This window comes from Cimex lectularius, unplaced genomic scaffold, assembly GCF_000648675.2.
Source record: "Cimex lectularius strain Harlan isolate CLEC.00 unplaced genomic scaffold, Clec_2.1 scaffold113, whole genome shotgun sequence".
Classification (NCBI taxonomy): Eukaryota; Metazoa; Arthropoda; class Insecta; order Hemiptera; family Cimicidae; genus Cimex; species Cimex lectularius.
Window position 1 is genome coordinate 516,557 of NW_019392858.1, and position 23,780 is coordinate 540,336.

A 23,780-nucleotide genomic window follows, 5' to 3' on the forward strand; every position below is an offset into this window, starting at 1 on the left:
CATGAAAGATCTCTACACAAACTATTCCAACGCTCAAACCACAATTTACCACGATTAACGACATCAAGAGCTATTATTTTGCGAAGTCGGTAATCAGTTTGAAGGTTTAGTTAAAATGAAGTATGAAGATACATTAAAATAATTGGTCTACATTAATCTCTATAAAAATCATTTCATTCGGAGTGATTTTGGGAAGGCGAATAACGAGAATTCGACGTAATTAAAAAATTAGAATAATATTTCTTTACAATATCGGGTGTAAATTAATAGACTCTAACTTACCCCTGTTGTAACCGGGAGCTTTACCCTTCTTTAAACCAGAAACCAAAGAAAGCCCTAACCATCCCTTATCACTAATATATACAATACATTATGCTTAAAGTGTTAGATGTATCACTACTTGTTACTCACAAATAAACTGGATCTCGGTACTGTCTGGATGAAAAAAACACAAATTCAATTGTTCCTGCCAAGCTTTAAACCTATTTTAAGGTCATCAGCAGGGCAAAACAATCTTTTAAATACAGATGGACATAATTATGTTTTTAATGGTTTCAAATTTCTTCGAAGATCGTCTCCGCCTACATCGCAAAGAACTGTAACACTAGATTACACACGATATATTATATTAAATCATCTAGATTAATTTGTAAGTCAATGACAAATGAAGAGGAAAACGAGTGTGTTCACCATCGACTACAAAAGATCACAATTGTGTCATTAATGTAGATAACATGACAATAAAAATGAAAAAATACAAAATCTGAAAAAATATCACGTGTAATATTATATTTTCAGCCTCCATCGTTTTATGACAATAAAGCTGAATAGCGATTTTTCGCACTGGAATTAAAAATAAATAATCGTATTTTTGCTACTAAAGATAAATTTACCTGAGAAATTGTTGAGTCAATACATTAGCGCAAAGCATAAGCCTAACTTACGTATTCACATCGTAATGATACCAGATTAATCTTGCATTTCTCGATATTGCAAACCTTGTAAGTAAAAGATGATTAATTTTTTAACCTTTTTCTAATGGAGCATTGAAAAAGAGCTTTATATGCATACATTATGCATAAACATGTTCATATGTTAATATACACTGCAATTGAAATTGAAGTAATTACGATGTTTTTATGTAAGGGCCTGAGAAAATATATAAAAAATATATGGTCATGTAAGTAGTTATTAACTGTTATTTGTCGTTTTTAACATTACAGGTAAAAGTGCACTCTGTATCCTCCGTCTGTCACGCGCATTTCGGAAATTCGCCACTTTCACGGATATAAGCAGGGTGAGGTGTCAACACAAATAAATGCCGAATAGTGTCTGGCCAATACTGCAAAGGTAGGCAGAACAGAAGGATCGAAACCTGGTCGATTCACTCCAAAAATAATGGGTAAGCATGTAATACTCATGATTCTAAATACTATTCATGATTGTTAATTTTAATTTTTTTTTTTAATAGGGAAAAGTTGTCAGCCCTTAGTAATACGGGTTGCTAAAATGAAAGAAATACTTTTTTTCCAAATTCTGATCTATCGATAATAGATTTGTTGCCGAATTACAATTTACAATCAGTAAATTCAGCCTAGGTTATTTTATTAAATAAAATTTTCTTTATTAAACTTATTCTTTCATACTGTTTGATAGTTACTTTTCATTGCCTATTCTCGCTGGTTTTTGCTATTTCATTAGTGTTTCGGCATTTCGCCATCTTCAATGTTTGGGTGATTTCTGTGGAAAGTTCTTACGTTATTTGTTAATTATTCTTATGTTCTCAAATTAATTCAGTGGTGTATTCTTTGCCTTTATTATATATAAAATTAAATAGATACATAAATAGAACAGAGAGAGAAGATTCGCGCCCGCAAGTTAATGTATTTCCGCGCAGAACGAAACAACGTATTGTTATTAAACTAGATTACACCTTATATGAACGTTTTAAGTTGCTCAGACGTTAACAATTACCAAGTTGAACAAGCGGTTTCAAGTCTTGGAGATTAAATCATGATCAAGGCTGCTCAATTTAAGGCCGTTCACATGAGGGAAATAGATCTTCAAAACCACAACCCCCGTAGATCACCTACGCTTTTCTTCCCACTCGCGGTAAGTCGTATTCGAAGCGGATTTCGCGTGAAAACGTTCAAAAAAGCCTAATTTTCCGGGCTTCGTTCCTTTTCCAGACATTTACGTCATAATTGTGGGCTTTTTGCTTCAATAATGCTACCAAACCTCAGACAATCAACTTTCGTAAATCGCTATATTCCATAAATGGCAACTTCGTTAACAAAACACCCACAGCTAAATATTTCTCCAGAATGTCCGGGTACTTAAATAACAACCGTTTTGTATTACAGATGTGTATGTATATACACGCGTGTACACCCCGGGTGTTGGCAGTCCGGGATCAGACCTCGGTATTGTCCATCCAGCCACCTAGGTTGGGCTCGAGTGCTGTCAGCAACTAGGTCATTTCAGCAGCTAACGCAAGCAGTATCTCATTCACACTATTACTCACTCTTAAATACATTCTTTCCTATTTACTTGCCATTCTCTCATTGAGATGGAGTACTCAATATTCCTCTATCGCGTGATAACTAACCTAATTGCGAGTCGATGGGTACTTAATATATCGGCCCTCTCAAATTTCACATTCACGCCAATAAATACATTCACCCTCAACAAACGATTGGAACAGGGGACCAGATGGGACCAGATACTCGTTGCGCGATTATCGTAACATATGCGGGCTGTGGCACAAAAGTCAGTGTCCTTGTGTCGCATACCTTGATATTTAAGACCTTCTTTGTCGATCCGGCACACCGACGCTGCTGCGTTCTTTTATCATGTGTTTTTATTGAATTTTTAACGTCAGAGGGCCGGATTGGGAAGGTTAAGTTCGGAGGTTGGGACGTTCTAGCTTTTCATTATCCTCCAGACCTATGAAGTTCGGGTACCTAAACAACAACCATCGTTTTGCCAGACTCTCCAGCTGGTGGTGTCTATCCGAAGGGCACGTCGAGAGGGTCGATGGAGGACGGATATAGGACAGCAGTACATTTCTAATAATACTATAATAATAAACAATAGATTGAAATTTTTACAATTTTCTATTGTTTAGCCTGTCCTCTAATAAGCTTCCTTATAAGACTAGATATGTTATATAAATAAAGAAATACATTATAATCTCAGGCCACTTACTAACAAAATGAGGTACTGTAATACATGACTAAACTCGTTTTTTTATTATACCTGATTTTCTTTTGATTATATTTAAATAATTCTTTAGGTTACGTTTAACCGAAGTGATAACAATACATTTAATATCTGTAATTTCTGTTTCATACTTTTAATAGTTGTATCTTACATATATTAGTATGTATGCTTGATTATGAAAATTATTGTCTCAAATCTAGAGAAAGTTTGTTAACGTTAAGCTTTGAATATGATTGTTTTATTTTATTTAAATCATTAAAATCGAGTTGAACAGAAATTTTTTTAGCGGCGTTAAGTGTTATCATTTCAGCAAGTCTTTCATGTAAGTACGTGACATAATGAGGTATTTTAATATTAGACTTCATAAAAAATGTTTGTATTATAATCATGATAAAAGTAATTTTCACATTTACCAACATAAAAGAAATGAATCACTACTTATGATATGAATAATTGCGTAACATTGTATGTGCCTTTACTTCTTTGAACATTGAGTACTTTAACGCGATGGCTTATTAATATTATTTTTAGGTGTTCTATATGCAACATTGAACTGACGCAATATATAATTACTAGTGTACCCCATTCTCATTCTAAGGGACCGTAAGAAAACAAAGACTGACATAGAGCGAAATAAACGCTCCTTAATGATTTCAAAACAATAAAAAATATATTGATGTGATTATCAAAACTATTTGATCATAATTCAAATTATATTGAATAATCTTCAAAGGCAACATTAATGATCTTAGAGTGAAACAAACTGAAGGCAACCTCTTTAATCTTGGAGTGCAAGAAAATCTTATATAGAGAGGTTAAAAGCACCAAACATTTTTGCATTTTAGGTCTTATTGATTGTAGCAATGTTAAAAATACTTTTATACACTGCATAATGAGAATGCAGCCGAGGGGGAATGAAATATACACAAAAAAAATGAATAATTGACTTTACCTAAAATAGTGACAGGATGTAAATATCAATATTCTCAAAGCGTATAACAGAGGTCGGGATAAAAACAAAAATGTGAGGATATGTAACAATCTTGGTTGATAAGATTAACTTCGAAACTTTCCAATGTACGAGGACCTGCGCACCAATAAAATACGCCCAGTTTCAACATTTTGTGTAATTAAATCTTATCTCAAGACAAAAAGACAGTCTGGAATAAAATTAAAGCATTAGCTCTCTCTTTCTCACTCTGTACTTTCAACACCTCTGATTGAAACTTGAGAGGAAGTAAGTAGTACAATCGTCATGATATGGCGAGAGAAAAAACTATATTATTTCATCAAAATTAAGTCAAAACAAACTCTGGATGTAAGTAACTTTTTATCGCAGTATTTTCCATTTCGAAGCAAATAATACATAAAATAATGACTTGTTAAGAAACAAAAACATAAATTTCCTTTTAAAAATTCTCCATATTTGCAAAATTACTAAACTTACGATATTTATAGAAATATGGCAATAAACAACCATCATTTTATAAGTCTTTAGGGATGGTTAGGTTATTTAAGTCTTTAGCAATAATAGATCTCTAACCTCTCTAAATAAAAAAGGATAATCGGAGTTCATCAAAAATCTACAAGGTGTTTATGAAATAAAAGCATAAGACTCCATGAAAACATTTTTTTTTATCTACGGTCTTGGTCGAGATGAAGAACAGCGTCACGAGCGGGATAATAATATAAACTATAGAAATAATTGAACTATAATTGATTTTAACAATTAATACGGTCAATTATGACTACTAAATACATATATGGATTGTCAGTATATGCCACTCAACAAATCAACCAAAACGAGGAACAATTCTATATTTATTTGCAAATTAAACGTTGAAATTTTTCAATGAATTTATATACAACTGAGCACAGAAACCAGTATTGTGCTTTTGCAAACAAGTTGAATTATTTTGTTTTACTCACGTTTCATTCATAAACATTTGAAACGGTTACAGTTTTGATCAACATATTATCACATTATATACTCTTTCAAATGCATATCAGCACCTACTATGAAAGGAACTTACTTTATTTTCAAATATTACACTTAGTAACATTTCTACTTTCCATTTTTTCTGATTTCTTTAAAAAGTTGAAAAACGATTTATTGATTTGCAAATGATAACCTATATCGTAATTTTCGTATGCAGAATTATTCAAGTCCATTCGGTTGGATGAGACAGCGAAAACTATATCAAAATCGGTTAAAAAAATTTGGCTAGCTTTTTCTATTTGGTTTATACTACTTAAAAGCAGTTTTTTTTTTCCTGGAAGGAGATATTTAAAAACAAAAGTTTATGAAAATTTAAATTCCACCACAAACTTGGAGGATATAAGATAGTGTGACTGTTCGTTCTCGGCTAGATCCTTAATCTACTTCTACCTTAATATTCTAAGAAGGAAGAATTTCTACAAAAAATCGCCTTACTTCAATACATCGTAAATTAAGTACAAAAATTGTGAACCGTTGCAAATAAAGGTGATCCAGTGTTTTAAAAATTGAAATATTGTACTCGCTTCGGCGGTACATATACTAAAAATTGAAATAAATATTCAAGACATTGACCAATAACAGCATTTTCAACAATTTATTAACGATATCTAACGATTTTCCGAACCGATTTTCAAATTGTTTTCGCCGTTTTGGAATAAAATCGAATGGGCTTGATGAAGATTACCATTTGTAGAGTACTTTCTTTGGGTTTAGAAAAGAGCGACCTAAACTTTTTCAATTCGAATAGTTCTCATACATTATATTAATTATTTTATCCTCCTGGATTAATTGCAAGATTGTAAATTTAATCGTGTTTTATTTTTTCAACTTTTTAAAAAATATTTTCGTGATCTTTTTGTGAAATCTTGCATTCCGGTCACTTATTTGGGATTCCCTAAATTTTTATTGCTTCTGCATCAGAATTTTGCTCTTCCTATCTATATTTTCCTTGGTATTGATTTAGGTATCATATTCTTTTAGCATGAATTTGCAATTATACGTTTTAGTTTGTGGTGATTATTCGACTTTTTTATAGTCGGAGGATCGTAGCTCAGTGAATCATGAATAAATAGAACAAAAAGATTTATCTTCTAACCTAAATATATTGTAATACAAATTATAAAAAAAGATCAATGCTTAATCCCAAATTATATTTTTTTAAAATAAATTCCCAATCACAAATTATAAAATGCTTACAATAAGAATAAGAAAAATACTAAAAGGAAAAATTAACCAAAATTCTTGTGCATGCACAAACAGAAACACTTACTGTGTGTGTTGTGTACAATGTACCTTTAACTAAATTAAAATCAAAAAACATAAACTGATNTGTGTGTGTGTGTGTGTGTGTGTGTGTGTGTGTGTGTGTGTGTGTGTTAAATATAATTTTACTTCATTTCAATGTAATTTACTTTAATTTAATAGCTCATTATTTTAGCTGGGCCTTATGTACATGTTATATATCATTATAACCAATCTCCCCTATATACCTTAAGAATAATTAGAAATAAATAAATATTGGTATTTATTCGTTTTCAGTACAGCTTCCTAATTACCTTGGATAAGAAAGGATTATTTTCTGTATTATATATCAATTTATGGTATTTATTTTCCATGTTCTTAACGCATACCGTTTTTTTTTTCTTTAGTACTATTATTGTGTTTATTAATATACGTACACGATATATTATCTTTTAAAACCTACATAAAAGCCGTTGAAAAATTGCATCACTTTTAATTTAAAAGAGCTCGCAATATAAAGTGGAATGTAAGATTAATCGCGGTTTACGGTTAAGTAGTGTTATGTTACATTATGACTATCCACCCTACCATTTAGCATGGTAAATTCATTTTCATTCATAATCAGCATAAAAAAACACTTGTTTTTATTTATGTTTCATTTTAGCGAGAAAAAAGATGCGTTATCTCCATTATCATCAAACAATATAGGTTACAGAGGGTATCTTTTTTTACAAGGTTTCAGATATTTGCTTGGACTGCGGTGAATCATTTGGTAAACCGTTAAGAAATTTGACGTTTCCGGTTCTTTAGTGCTGACTTGATGAAATATAAAATCCAGAGGAAAAAAGTATAGTAGTGATGAGAACTGAATGTTACCTTAACTTTGGGAGGGCACGTGGCATTACATGAAACATCAAGACAATTCACACCACCAGATATGCAACAACAAATGTGTTTTCCTTGACAAGGTTTCATATAGTTAATCGAGTGCGATAAATCCTTATGTGTCGTAACGACTTAATGTTCGTACATTCATTATTTGTTCACTTGTAAAAAGAAACACTTATTTACACACATTATCTCTTTTAAAATACAATTTTATGTTTGTAAACAGCTCTTATTGAAAAATGATTATTTGATGATAAATAGAAATTTGCAATCCTTTCGTTTATTTCTTCATCTTCATTTGAATCACAGACTCGCAATATATAAATTACAAACCTAATATTCATAGAAAAATATTTACAGATAATTATTAGGAAATTGTTTTATTTTCAAAGGGTTTTATGTTCAAAAACAAAAACCGGACACTTGTATTCATCTGTTTATTTTCCATAAAAACTATATACACAGATAGTATACTTAAAACGCAAACACAACATTAATAACGTTTTGTTTACCTTTATGAAGAGTTACTAATCCTTTTGCACTCTTTAGATTAAAAATAAAGAACACCAGTTCAATTTCACCTTTCCAAAGCCAACTTGTCGAATGATTTAATTGGGTTTTTTTTAATGGTTTCTTTGATGAAACAATAAATTTGAGTAAAAAATTATTTTTTTATTTTTTAAGTCGAGAAGATCTGGCCCGGTCAGATCTTTTAGCCAACGACGGGAGTCAGTTACAAAGCCCAAGTCCTGGGTGTAGCGCGCTCCACGATGGTCTACAGCGGTTTAGGACCAGTGGAAGTTTCGATCGAAGAGAAGGTCGATCGCAATAAACGACGGCTAGAAACGAAAGTTTTATTGATCTTAACGCACTACGGAACCGTCACTTAACGGCTTCCTTGATAGGTAGTTAACTCCAATCGGTCCGTAATGTTGGTGAGCTCTAAAACAGCCATCAGAAGGCTTCATGAAAATAGTCTAGTCTCTAGACTTCCCGTATCAGTTATTGGAGAGGTATCGAGTAGAACAGCGACTAGCGCAAACTCGCTTGTACGTTTGAACAACGGGATGGTTGTTCTGTTCACAGATGTGTGCCGGTTAGGTTTGTGGCAATCCGATGACGGGTTGTAAAGAAGAAGTAAAGAATGCATGTACCATGCATGAGTCACAGCCTTTTCGAAGGCCGTTACGGTATGAGATAGAATCAACGTCCATGCCCCTACTGAACTGATTATCATACAGAATGGATCTTTGGCTGCATTAAGGGACATTGAAGAAGTTCTTCTGGAAACTGGTGGTCATTTATTAGAGAGAACTTCGTGTTAATGCATGTATTGGTCGACCGTTACCGCAATGAAATGACCAGCAAATTCTCCTGACGTGAATCCTGTAAAACACGTGCGGGACGGGATAAAGATACGGGTTAGACATCGTTCGCCGCCACTAACAAGCGTTGAATAGCTTCAAACCGCTCTTGTCGAAGAATGGGATTCTGTTTCACTAGACGAAAACCTAGTTGAAAAACCTAGGAGACTTAAGGCCTTCTACGAGGACAGAGGATGTAATACCCGTTATTAACAACAAAACAAGGTAATGAATTGATAGTTACATTTTAATCTATCACTAAATGATTTTCCGGTGTTTTGGTCAACTTTCTTTCAAGCCATCATAACTAAATATTTTTTATTAAAACTCATGAATTTCTTAATTCGTTATATTAAAATAAATATACTGTAATTAATATAACGATAAAACACATATATTTTGAAATAAACAAAAAAATACTTGTGTCTGTTTTCTTTGTCGTTGAGTGTATAAAAACAGGTAATTTTTTTGCATTTAGGAAATTTTTCGTTTCAAATTTGTATTTGTCACTGACTTAAAAGAAATAATTACAAAAATTGTCGAATTTGAAGGACTCAATCAAGAAATAATTTTCTCCGATGGTCTTTGATGAGGTTCTTTATTATTTATTATATGAACTATGAAACAAAAAATAATTCCTATAGGTTGAAACAGAAAAGTTTAATCAGATAATATAATCACTCGTTTAATAATAACATCATCATATTTAATTTAAATTTATAATTTAACGATTGATAATTAATACGTGCTTTAGTGCTATCGAACTTCAACAAATCCCATTTATATATTTATATGACCTGTTAATTACATTTATGATCAACCAAATCTAATTACTTTATAATTTTTAAAATTAAAAACTATTAATTGCATTATTAAAGTTATAAGAACAAGATTGATAATTATTTTTTTTTAGTGTAATACAAGATACGAATTCAAGCATATCCTTTTTTACCATCCTGGGAAATCTTATTAGGCTGTACATTATGTCAATACAATATGATTTTCAGCTTGAAAGCGACAGCTTATCTCATAATGAACGTCGTCAATCGTTTCTTCATTATTTATATTATCATTTCAAACACATAAATCAGTGCTCACAATAATCTTCAATTCATACGTCCATTTGTATATTTTGAGAGAGAGAGCGAGAGAGNAGAGAGAGAGAGAGAGAGAGAGAGAGAGAGAGAGAGAGAGAGAGAGAGGAGTCCTTTTCCCTCAGTGAAACTTAGTACGATTAAGTGTGTATCTAAATATGTATGAATATGATTGCGTAATTAATTGAAGACCTTAAGTGACTTGAAAGTTTTATTCTAGGACAAGACGCAATTTAAAATAACCCGAGAAATGGAACCTGTCAAGATCAGGACAATTAGATAATATAGTGCATACTATAAAGGCTAATGAACGATTTTATGTTATGTAAGGAGCATGGAAAGTAAAAACTTTTTTGTCGATTTTGTTTCTTTTTGCAAATATATTTCATTTCGTTCACATATATTATACGTTTCACACGCATCCGGCATTTATATAGACAGAAGCTGTGAATACAGCGCATCCTGAATTCCAGAAGGAAGTGAATAATAAAAACCCAACTGAAAAAAAGAAAAAGGTGGGGCCGTAAAAAACATCGAACTTTGAGGCAGAGGTGGTGTGCAAATAAATTTTCATGTTATTAACCGCAGTGAAATATGTTGGTTGGGAGGTTTCCGGCCCTAACCAATGTATGGATATATGGAACAATCAGTAGATCGGATCTGAGTTGAGCTGGAGACGGCGGGGGTGGCGCCTTGCCGGCGACTCACCCCTCTTCGCCGCCCTCCGTCCTCCACGTGCCGCCCCAATCCTCGTGTTACCCCTTTCCTAGCCCACGCCACTGCCCACGGATCGGGGATCCTTCTCCCCCGCGACCACTGCTGATTGCATTACCTGCACTTCCTTGGCGGTGGGCCAGGCCCATACGAATTTCGTATTTCACACCCGCCGACCAATCTTTGCCTTTATCTCAGTAATCGATTATTGCAGTAAATCTCGTGGTCCCTCCAGACCCGCTGAACAGCTCGGAATTTCAAATTCCCTGACTTATTCTGTTCTCATAATACGACTTAGCTACTGAAGTGTAAAGGGATCTTTTGTAAGATGAAGAACTTTTCTTAAGGTTTTCCTACCGGAAGAAATACTATTTTCGCCCACAAACATCGACCGGTAATAAAACAAGTAAAGATAGTTTTCTTTATCTTCGACACGAATAAAAAGTTAACTATGTTGCTAGGTAACGATAAACTATCCGGAGAATCGGGCACAATTCTGGCGATATCTTATGCTCGGAAAGAAATATAGAAAACATTAAAACATTACTTTAAAAAATATTTTAATTTACCCAGAAACGCCTAGTTTCTGATTCCAATTAATAACTTTTTCACATTAAAATTACGCTGTAAGTATATGTCTTTAAATCACAGTACGACGTAGCTACTCAAGTGTAAAGGAATATTTTGTAAATTATTGTGAACTTTTTTCTACCTGAATAAATACTGTTTTAAACATAAACAAATACTGTTTGTGGCTATCGCTGGTAGGCTGATGATAACAAAAAAATACCCACAAACATCTGCAGATAATAAAACAAAAATAATGTTGTTTTTTTTTTTTACTTTTACACGGCCGGAGTTTACTAAGCTGCTAGGTAATGTGAAACTATATGCATTTGCCCAGAAAACCCTGATTTCTTCTGTCATTTAGAACCTGATCAAGTGCGTTTGTGTGTGTGTGTGTGTGTAATGGACGCTGTTCTCGAGTGTAATGGATGTTTCGTAAGATATTGTGAACTTTACTTCTAAAGTTTTGTAGATTTATCGACCAACTTATGCAAATTTTATATCTTCCCCTAGCTTTCGGAAGTTAACATCAAATACATATTAGAACAAGACCCACATTTTTGCACTTACTAATGGGATTTTGAATTATGACCATACATGATGACTTAATTGTTTTTAGTAAACTTTATATAAATATATATAATTATTTATTTTATTGTATTTATATTCTTATTTATCAACTATTTATTTGGATTGTAGAGAAAGAAAATTAGTTAAAAGCTCCCTCCTTGTAGAGGATCTAAACCGTACCTGAGAAAAACCTCACACTAGTCATTGTTTTTATTTTTACTGTCTGTGATATTATATAAAACTAGCCTAGTAATTTCGTAGATGAAAAGGTGAAGAAAAAAGTGAAAATATTTTCTGTTAACATGAAAATAAAAGAATTTAAGTTTATACACTTTTGACTTAAAAATAAGTAAGTGCAAAAGGTTTTTCTTGTTCTGTTATATATTTGATGTTAAATTGGCCAAAATTAAAATGTATAATATATCCTTTCAGAGCCATGAAGAAGGTATAATAAAGTTCAGAATGCTAGGCGAAGATTTAAAATTAAAAATATTTTCTTTGATCACATCCCTGATAACAACCAAGAGAATATTTATTTCTAAAGAAACAAATACTATTTTTACCATATTTTTATATCATCGTAAAAAAATTATTTTGATATAACAAAGTTAAAGATATTTGTAATAGCTGTATTATTACATTAATTGGGCAAATCGCATTCTTTGCTGTTGACCTTTTTAAGGTACATCACCTCTCAGTATTATACTGTATAAAAGAAATATAGAATAGAACAAACGTTTGTAAAAAAATCATCTAAATATCTAGTTATCAAAGATATTAAATTGACTATATTCATTTTAGCAACCTACACTTTCAGTTTTACATACACTCTACTTCTTACATTTTTAAATAACTATGAAATTCATTAATATTTATTTTTTAATTAAAATATTTTCATCCATACGAGACACATATATGATTTATATAAACTATAACTATCCCTACATCCTCTTACACTAGGTCTATCTTTTCTATTCGACTCCATGGTGGAGAGAAATAGCGGGCTTTGTGAAATTAACGTTAAAAGTTTAACTGCACAACAAACAAATACACAGAAGTTATTAATATTAACACTGATTGATCGATTTAAAATAATTGTATATGTTTAACGATAGATTTTACTACAATATTAATTTCTTCAAGCTTGAAAAAAATAAATAAATAACATTTATTGTTCAGAAAGTATCAAATCAAAGTTTTATCAAAAGGTAAATGTTATTGGTTTTATATTATATTTTTTTATTTTACAACTGTATTACATATATATTTTTTTGTTAAATATAATTTTACTTTATTTCAATGTAATGTATATGATTTATACAAACTATAACTTCCATATTGGACACATTACACACAATTAACATCTGAAGGAAATTTCTTCAAATTTAATAACTCGCGTCTAGCTGTTAACATTTGTTTTACCTTGTTTCCTGGGCATTATACATGGAAAATAATTAAAGTCAATGATTAAAAAGTTAGTAAAAGGCATTATTAACTGTTTTATTAGTTCATGAAAGTGGTAAGATTACAAGTTCGAATAGGTTCCTAGGCAGATTATTGACTTTGTTAAACCAAAGGGAAGCCTATAAACCTAACGACATTCAGTTAAAAATCTCACTTTCTTGCCTTTTTATCATCTGAAAAATTGCAATTTATTTTCAAAATAAGAATACGGTTTTTAGCCTACACAATAAATTTTGTTCAGTGGTATTCCAGAAGTAGATCATAATCAGGACTGATCGTACAATCAACGTATCATGAAAATTTTGGAAATTATTTCAGAACAAAAATTCGGTAAAGAAGCATATTTCTGTTACAGGATTTAGCCTCCCAGTAATAAAATTGGTTGAAAACCCATTGCAAGTTGATATTCAAGCTTTCTTTTGCATGCCTTCAAACCCCGGTGACGAAATTTTAACAGATTTATTGAAACTTGAAAACTATATTCCTCAATAAACCCTGGTAAAAATATAGTCCACGGTTCTATAAGAGACGACACGATAAAGAGCTATAAATTATTGACACATCTATTGTGCTATATCATGATTATGATTATGGGCAGGGTCGAATGGTAAAGAGGAAGAAACGCTTTTATCATTTTGCTCATAAATTTCTAATATGCTGAGATTCAATAGGTAATATGTTGTAGTAAATGTGTATATTTTAAATTTTAGTTAACTATACTTATTAAAGTATTTTATGATGTTTATTCACTGTCTAATGAGGAAAATACGATGAAGTATATATTTTAAACTGTCAAACACGTAATATTTCTCAATTTTTTCTATTTTTCCCTTATCGCTTTTGACAAATTAATGCCTTATGAGCTCTTTATATGGGTTGGAGAAAAAAAGTTTTTAACGGCGCACGTATGAAACTATGAGTTTATCAATTTATCTAAATAAACAAGGTGATTCTTGGTTCGGTTTGCTAAATAATAACCCAACCCAAAAAAGGTGTGAATGTAATTGGCTGTTGACTTTCAAACCCAAAGAACCTGAATCATTAGCGAGGATGAAAATTTCTCATTCCTAATACCTTGGGGACAAAGGGGAAAAAACCTTTCAGCAGGTAGTCATACTGAGCGGATAATAATGGATGTGAGAGAAACTTCCCATATTGGCCCGGCAATGCCCCTTTGATTTGTCAGCTTTTGGGGTCGGCAACGTTAGGTATTAACATGAAATATGAATATATTCTTTCTACCGTCTGAAAGGAATCGCGAGTCCAAATGAACCAATTACTTCTCCATTTTCCACAAAAGGGCAACCACGCTCTTCAGATCAAAAAGATATCGAGTAAAATGAAGGGTTATGTACAGGCCTCATTATACTCGTTACAGTCCAAAGGGCGAAATCTTCATAACTACTAAAGAAAAATAGAAAAAACAAAAAAACGCTCGACTGCCATTTTCAAAATCATAGAAAAAGACAGCACAACATTTACAATAGCCAATCCCTGCCTTATCTTCAACTATTTGTACAGAAATGTATTTTTTATGGTAAAAGACCTTAACTGCTGGAAGATTTTCCTCTGAAAACTTCTTTCATCCAATGAAAGTATTAAAATTTACGAATAATTATTTCCCGAAAGGTTCTAAATAGTAAATGCCCAAACATTCAAAGAATACACGTGAAATATTTACAAATTGCGTTTCGACACAATTAAAAAACATATATCACTTTTATAATCCCTTTCAAAAACATAAACCTACCTATAATTCATACTTATAATTACTTCTACCTCGCTCCTTGTAAATATAACCTATTGTATTATATTAAATTTTCAAAAAACCATATTTTACACCTTTTTGCCAATAAATTCAATTATAAATTTTAATTCTCGGTTGATCTATAACAAAAGTAATAGAAATAGAAATGGTGTGAGTATGTAGATTCACTTTTGTAAATGATGGTTCTTCTCACAGAATTTCTGTGAGTAGAACCATTATTTACAAAAAAATAACAAAAGAAATATAACTTTTAAACCGCTTTTGTGTTTGTACTTATCCATCCTTAACAGTTTTTTCACGAAGTAAGCTCGCGATAAATTTTTCAGATCTCAGCTTCTATTTGATGCCAGCTGGAGTTTCTAAGACGATCTATGAATATATAAAGACACAATTAAATGCTTAAAAGATAAAACTGCGATAATCAGACTGCCTAATTACACCTTTGTGCATAGTGCAATTACCTTCGGTCCTATTCCTATTCTTGCACAAAAAGGAGAAATGTAAAATAAGAAAGAAAATGAGAAAAAACACAACCGCAAATGATTTCGATATCACAATTATTGTTAGAGATGATAGGGTCAAAAGTTTAATAGGTACAATTAAACTAATTTGATCGCAGGTATACTGAAGGTAGCATCTCCCTGCTTGTCGTCGCGCCGTCTGACTGTCGTTATTTCCACCGATTTCAATACGACTATGTTAAATTAGGATACCACAAGTGTTCTTTTTTTTCTATACCAAAGGAATTGTTTTTATTGTTTTTAACGAACATTTTATAACAGAATAAACACAGTAGAGTTTCTCGTGGAAACAGCTTTGACAAGTGTAAAAAGCTCTTTCGAGCGTAGTGTACACTACAAACATAAATCCACATTAAAATCGTCACCCCTCGAGTAAGTTTAATGTAATTAGTAGGGAGGCCTTTCAACGTAATAATGCATTGCACTGTCACTAATTACTTAGGAGTTTCAATATAGCCGTCAAACCTAAGTCTGAAGCAATACATTTCACCACTTTACAGATATTTTCAAAAGGAATAATTAATAATATAACCTAACATCATACGTTTTATTAGGTTTCGCTTTGTGAAAATGGCAATATATATCAACCGGGTCCGTTCCTTTCGTCCGTTTGTCTTCTTTAATTGACCATTTATTTATTTACTTTATTTTTATTATTTTTGTTTTCTAGGGTCTCCGACAGCTTTGTCATTTCAGCCCCGAGTGCATGCGAAATATAACAACACACATTCAATACGCATTCACACAAATAATACGTGTGTGGTATTTATAATTTAAACAATGTTTGTAAATCACAGGCCCTGAAGATGATCTCAATAAAGATTGAAACGTTGGCACGTTACAGGAAATGTTTTTTAAACATACGTCACACCAGACCGTATCTCACGATCTCCAATTAATCAAAAATAAATACATTCCCACCTATATACGTTGCATTTATTATATTTAATAGATGAAGTACTCAATATTCCTCCAACCTGAATATAATAACCAACTACTCTAATTGGGGTCAATGGGGTACTTTTTCCATCGACCCAAGTCACGTACACAGCTCGAGGGGCGATGGGAATGCTATTTCACCATCAGCCCGTCCCCATTCACTCTAATAAATACACTCACTCATCCAAAACCATTTTTTGACGGCTATATACAATAACGACTTATACAATTGACGGCTATATACTTCTAGCTTCCGTCTATAATAAAAAAGCAACACAAAAAATGTAAGCCAAATAAACTGTAAAGAGCCGGCAACGGCTTCAGGAACAGTATAAACAAAGAAGGCTATATAATAATTTCCTATTACAATAATTTCCGCTCCCACGTCTAGACCGGATACCACCAAGAGGTCCATCCTGGACACGCTTAAGCATTCCGGGGGAGCAGAAAAGACCGCTAGGCAGAGCCAATTGGCCAAGAAAAGATCGCTCCTAAAAGAGCCCTTTGGGCGAACGTGCAGGAATAAAGAAAGACCTAGCAGGCTATATGCAATAAAAAATTCCCAATTTCCCTAAAAAGCGGAACAGGGGATAATTTATTATTGCGAAGGTTATTCGGTTAGCTTATTATTCATAACAAACTTACTGCACGTTTTCGTTTATATTTTTTACATTTTGTGTCTTTTCTGCTTCAGTTTCTATCTGCTGAACGATTTAATTCCAACCAAAGCTTAAAAAGTCAAGTTCCAGGTTTTCATCATGCTGGTTGAAACTGCGAAGATTTTCCGGGAAAAAATTCAATAAATTTATTCATTATAAACGCCCCCTAGAGAATATAAAAAATTACTAAATTACACGGTATGAGAAAAAAAGAAAATTCAAAAATTTACCGAAAGTTGTGTACAACATGTTTTAGATTTTAAAAATTAATATTGTAACATTAATTAACCAAATCTTTTTATTCCTGTCCAAGCAACCTTCAACACAACTTTTACCACCTCCGAATATTGGTGAAGTTTCATTTACTACACGAGTTCATAATTTACCACCGGCATATGATTTTTTTTACAGCCTGTTAGAATTCATGGTAATTCTAGGGTACTAAAATGGCAGGAAATTAATCGTTTAGTCGATCTACATTGTTTTTACGCTTATTTTTTACAAGTTTATGAAATAAAATAACTTTTAAAGCAGATCAATTTTATAACGTCAGACAAATTCTACTTTTTCCTGGCCCTAAGTCCGTTTAAAACAAAAACATCAGCGTTTTATGTTGAAAGTAGTTTTTTCCCCAATACGGAAATGGCATCAAAATAATAAAATCGACGAGCAATGTTCAATTTGTTCAGTTCGTTGTAATATATTGATCATGAGGTGCAAATATAACACAAGGTTTTCCAAGAAATTAAGATGACAGATTATAAATTCATCAGACACCGCAAACCTGGGTAACGTGCAACGAAATAAAAACGGTGAAAATAAACCGAAGATGTCTTTTAATAATACAATTGCCGAGGGAAGAAAACTTAAACTACAATTAACAAATAAAGGTACCTATCGTTTACTATAAAATTTAAATTCAAATATATAAGAGAATACGGGGCCCAATTATAACTGTGGAATTTATATTGATTTATATTGCACATGCAAACTGGCATATCATCACGATTTTATCAGCCGGTTTATTAATCCTTTGAATTGCTCAAGAACCATAACTCATGCAAATGGCCAGGTTTTCCTTGCAGGATAAGGAAGAACATGGTTGAAAAAAATTAATGAAACTTACATATTTATACATTATATAACATATGCGTGACACATTTTTTTATCACCATTAAAATTGGCTCTAATTTTATATAAATCTGTAAAAGGTTGAATCCCATTCGGATCGGCGTGGGTGGCGGTGTGGGTGCTGCACGTGGGATTGTAATTTTATCAATCATTCATCATTTATCATCAGTAGTCGCAATCACTATTAAAAAAAAACTTTTTTATATTTCTTCATGTATATTGAAAGGTTAATTACATTTTACTAATACATTATTAATAATTAATACACTTTATATTTACTTTTATTAGATTACGTTTTCTAACCGGACTAAAAAACATTGACCAATCCCAGCCAAATACAATATGACGTCATTAGACAATAGAATTCAAGCTAAAAATAAAAAATAAAACGTTAACAAACAATACATGCGGAAAGTTGAGATTACCTTTTTTCGTGTTCAATGTAGAGCTTTAAAATATATTAAAATATATTATAAAAAAAAATATTATTAAAATATATATAAAATATATTATATAAAATAAAATTATTCTCAGCGGTTAATCCGATCAGGTTAAATATTGATGAAATATTTATTCAAAACGATATGTTCTCAATGCTAGAATATATATATCGAATGGTCTATTTTCTTCATTCTATAATTAAACACGTGCAATTATGAAAATCAATTTAGTTTTGATTAGGAGTTCAGAACTGTTAACTGCACGCCCAGCCAACAAAGTCAACTAACTTAGCCACGTCCACTTTTTTATCACGATAATTTACATTAGTTTTAATACAATACAAAGAGCAAACGTAAACTCAGTAAAAAATTAAATTTAATAAATTTTTATAGTGGAAATGCCCAGCAATAAAAGACCTCTGCTGAAGAAAGGGATATTGTCGTGAACGACTATCCTCAGAAATGATCAATTTTGATCAATCTGCTGTCAGCAGTTCATCAACTCGCGGGCCAATATCAATTATATTTTCTTCTCTTTTTCCCAGACGACCTGTATGTTAAAAAAATTATATAACACGTAATGACGTTTTTTTTATTATTTAATTATGTCTTAGCCTAAAAACTTGTCAAACCTATAAAAATACATTATATACATTATTCTCATTTATATGTTAAGCATACATACTAGCACATATTGGGTTTAAAAATTAAGTCCGTGTCGTTTTGTCATAAAATTCGATCTTATTCATCTTGTGTTTTGAAGCAAATGCAGAAAACACATCGAGAAGTTCATCGTCTCAAAAACCTGAGGAGTTCTGGGGAGGAGTTCTGGGAGGAACAAAATTTTTCAAATATTGTTATTACATTTGTTTAAAAATACCTGGAATTTTCGTTGCATTTACCACCAGAATACCTTTAAAAAATCTTGACTTAATACATAGGTTATTAATGGTTTCCTAGTCTAATTATTTTCATCTTTTTTTGATATTTTTTTCTCTAATACCAATTAAGCTTATGGAATAATCTAATTTGGTTTGGAAAAAAGGTTGAAATATAATTATAAAAAGTAAAAGATATGCCGTAAAAGCAAAGGCAATATAAAAATTTAAAAAATAATCATAATTTAAAGAGCCTACAAGAAAATTAATTACTGTAAAACCTTGTACTAATATAGATTCGCGCTTATAAACTGGAATAGATTTTCAAAATTAATACATATTTGCTTAGTGGTCATAATTGACCATATTAATTATTCCAATTAATTATTCTTTTTAGCGAAAGTTTTTGGTTGAGATGAAAAATTAGAGACACGTGCTGGATTCGAACACGAGACCTTCGGCTAATACGCCGCTACTCTACCCACTTGAGCTATTGTGACTTCGATTCCCTCCGACACAACTTCTCGAACTAGCCGAAGGTGGTGGGTTCGAATCCCGCTCGAGATACTGATTTTTCATCTCAACCAAAAACCTTGGATAAAAAGAATAATTAATTGGAATATTTACAAAGAGTTGAGTCAATAAATCAATTATTCTATAAATGAAAATATTTTAATCCGTATATGTTTGGCAGTTATAATTGATCGAATTAATTATACTTTTTATCTAAGGTCTTGGTTGAGATGAAAAAGCAAGTGACACGATAACTCAAGTGGTTAGAGCAGCAATGTGTCGAGCCGAAGGTCGTGGGTTCGAATCCCGCTCGAGATACTGATTTTTCATCTCAACCAAGACCTTAGATAAAAAGTATAATTAATTGAAAACCTGATAAATCAAGCCCTAAATAAAAATATTCCCCTGATCTTCCTTATTAATGGTAGGCGCACTGTGAGACAAACCTTCTGTGAAAAACTTACTATATACAAACTAAATTAAAGGAACAAGAAAAAATTTATCTTGCACAAAAGAAGGTAAGACAATAGAAACAAACGACAATGTAATTACATCCGAGGGCTGATGCAAATTGTTGCCGGCCCCGAGGGAGCAAAAAGCTTCTGGAAAGGGCTGTCATTAATGATGATACGATGAAGGGAGGAGATCAAATGAGGTTAAATGGCGTATGGAATCACTGACTAGACATCAGTCACTCCCATTTAGGCTAGTTTCCTAATCAGAGACTTGAGGCCGGACCAAATCAATTGCCGATGCCGAAATCTTCCAACGACACTGTGTCAGATGGATATTAAACAACTATTAAACTGTTTAATGTAAATTCCTAGAATTTCCCTTTCGATTTAATGAAGCCGACGAAAAAACGTAAATGAAACAGAAACAGCGTTTAATGAATTTCAGGTAGCCCACAATCTACAAGTGTCTGTTCAGATTGTAAACACTTGTAGAGCCCAGGGAGAAAACCGACAAACAAATAATAATATAAGGGTGTTTTTCATTATTCTATTTTAGCACTGATATTTTTTCTTTAATGATTTTCACTTGTCGTGGAATATTTTGGAAGTTTTCTCAACCTTGAGAGTTTGTTTGGTAACAAACATGATCTCATCCGAACGAATTAATATTTTGGCCGTTTGCCCCACTTTTACATACGTATGCGAAGTGAGGACGAAAATAAACTATATCCAAATCCCTGCGATCGCTTTTAAAAACCACGCCGCTTATCTACGAGTACAATTTCAACGTATAGATTGAAAATGCGTTTCAATTAGTTCCATCAAATCATCATCAACGGGTACGGAAAAGTGTGTCGTTACATGCGACCAAAAACGCATACCCGGAAGTTTTTCACTCTGTTCTCGGTACTGAGCCAAGTTTAAATTCGCATCTAACTTATCAGCCAATTGACATTTAAATTTTTTTTTCAAATTCACATAAAAACTAAACCAACAGCAATGAGTTTGTAAATGTAAAAATACATATGAACATCTATCAAAGCAACCGAATTTTAAGAACAGATTGAACGAGGTTTTGAAACAATTTTTAATTGCAAAATAAACAATAGACTATATAATTTCAAATTAATAATAATTCTTTAAATAATAAATACGCTATATCACAAACTCGTAAATAAAATAAGAAATCAATATTGCACAATTTTAGTGAACATTAAGAAATATTTTTTATGTAAGGTTTTGGTTGAAATGAAAAAGCTATGCCACGAGCGAGATTCGAACCCATGACCTTCGGCTAAATACGCCGCTGTTCTACCACTAGAGCTTTCGTGACTTCTATCCACTCAGGACATCAACGCCCCATCTCAACCCCCCTCTCTTTTGAATTTTCCCTCTTTGGTTTGAATAATGGCAAAAAGGAGGAAAAATTCGATAGGTAGATTGAGATGGGAAGTTGGTGTCCGAGTGGAACAAGTCACGATAGCGCAGGTGGTAGAGCAGCCGCGTATCTAGCGGAAGATCGTGGTTCGAATCCCGCTCGTGACACTGACTTTTTTTTATCTCAACTAAAAACCTTAATTAATTGGATTACTATTAAAATTAATATAAATACCAATCGTTAGAATAGTATGAATGTGATAAAGCGTATTTTATTTTGTAGCATTTAAATTTTAAAAATCGCAAAATAAAAATCATTTGGGAAGTCTTCACATTTTTATATTTATCGAAGTTTGCATTTCATTCATCCGGTGATTTGATATGATACTTTTTTAATATCAAAATAACGGCAGAGAACATAAAATAACCATTTAGGTGATTAATTCCATTTCGTTGAATTACAAATACACAAAACATTCATTACAGCGGCTTATTTAGCCGAAGTTCTTGGGTTCGAATCTCGCTCGTGGCATTAGCTTTTACATTTCAACCTAAACCTTTCATAAAAAGATTAATTAATTGAAAGAAGTAATTTGGTCAATCAGACCATTAAATTAAATGGATTAAGAAATATTTATATTATTAAAATCAAAATTGTACCAGGATTCATTTAAAACACAAATAAAAATAACAAAGTTAAAGATTGATGACAAATATAATTTATATGCTTGTTTTTATTATATATGTACAGTAGTAGTTTTCTAAAATTAGTTTTTTTTTTACTTAATAAAAATTCTAATATGAAAATTATTGAGTAAAGTAGAAGTCGCAACTCCCTCCGGTACACGTAAAGCCTAAAAATTGTTGAAACTACTACTTTTCGATATTATTCTATATGTTTGGTGTTTCTACAGCTTTCATATTTGATATCGAGATATTAGAACAATTGATTAAGACTACGGTATCGTATTTTTTAACCGCATACATCGAAACTCGAAGTGGCAATAACGATTGTTACAATTTTAATTACTAGAAAAACTATAAAATCTTGAAATGGAATAAATGTCCTGTTTCTCACTCTCCCTCACAGGTTTGAAACGAGCAGCCGATTTGTGAACCTTTTCCAACACATAAAAATTAAATTTTTCTAATAATCTAAAAAATAATATTACAATAATTTACTAGAAAACAATCAAATAATAGTAAACTGTCATAAATTCTACGAAACCCAGGACTCACTCAACGCTACTCCGTCAAACGGCAAAATACATATAGATTTTTAAATTGAAGCAAAAAATTTATTTATTAAAGTGCTACAGATCTATATGAATAAAGGGAGGAAAATTTTTAGTCGGAAATCATACAATAAACGTAATTTTAGAAATGTAAATCTATATAATTTCCCTCAACTAATCAATCCCTTTATGGAAGTTTTTGGTCTAAATGAAAAAGCTAGTGCACGAGCGGGATTCGAACCTAACTCATAATCTATAACTTCGCTAACAGTTCGCCGTGGCCACTTCATATGTCGCCGAGAATCGAATCCTGATTACACGACATTTGAAAAATGGTAAAAAGGAGGGAAAATTCGAAAGGTTGTAGGATGAGATGTGGAGTTGGTGTCCGAGTGGATCAAAGTCACGATAGCTCAAGTGGTAGAACAGCGGCGTATTTAGCCTCAGGTCGTGGGTTCGAATCCCTAGCTTTTTTCATTTCGACCAAAAACTTGCATAAAGGGATTGATTAGTTGAGGGAAGTAATTTAGCCAATCGGCCACTAAATATAATGGATCTAAATAATTTATTTACTTACGCATGAGGGTCTAATCGTTAAAACGTACTTAGAACGACGTAATAGATATTGTAGTTTATAATACGACGATAAGAAAAGTAACGTGAGCTTACTCGTTTCTAGACACATATAACTAAATCGCCCATAATAGAACTAATTGAATATGTACTCACATGTCCCGATA

General features: G+C 32.1%; 1 protein-coding gene across 4 annotated transcripts in view; it reads right to left on the reverse strand.

The window, feature by feature from the left end:
* Positions 1-23,780, reverse strand: part of LOC106669476 (forkhead box protein O) — a 163,831-nt gene that overhangs the window by 52,547 nt on the left and 87,504 nt on the right. The window contains exon 1 of one of the 4 annotated variants that reach the window (XM_024228752.1): positions 6,492-6,511. The exons of the other annotated variants lie outside the window; for them this stretch is intronic. The gene's annotated coding sequence lies outside the window, so the exon portion shown is untranslated. Of the gene's footprint in view, positions 1-6,491; positions 6,512-23,780 lie in introns of those variants that run through there. 4 annotated transcript variants of the gene reach the window in all.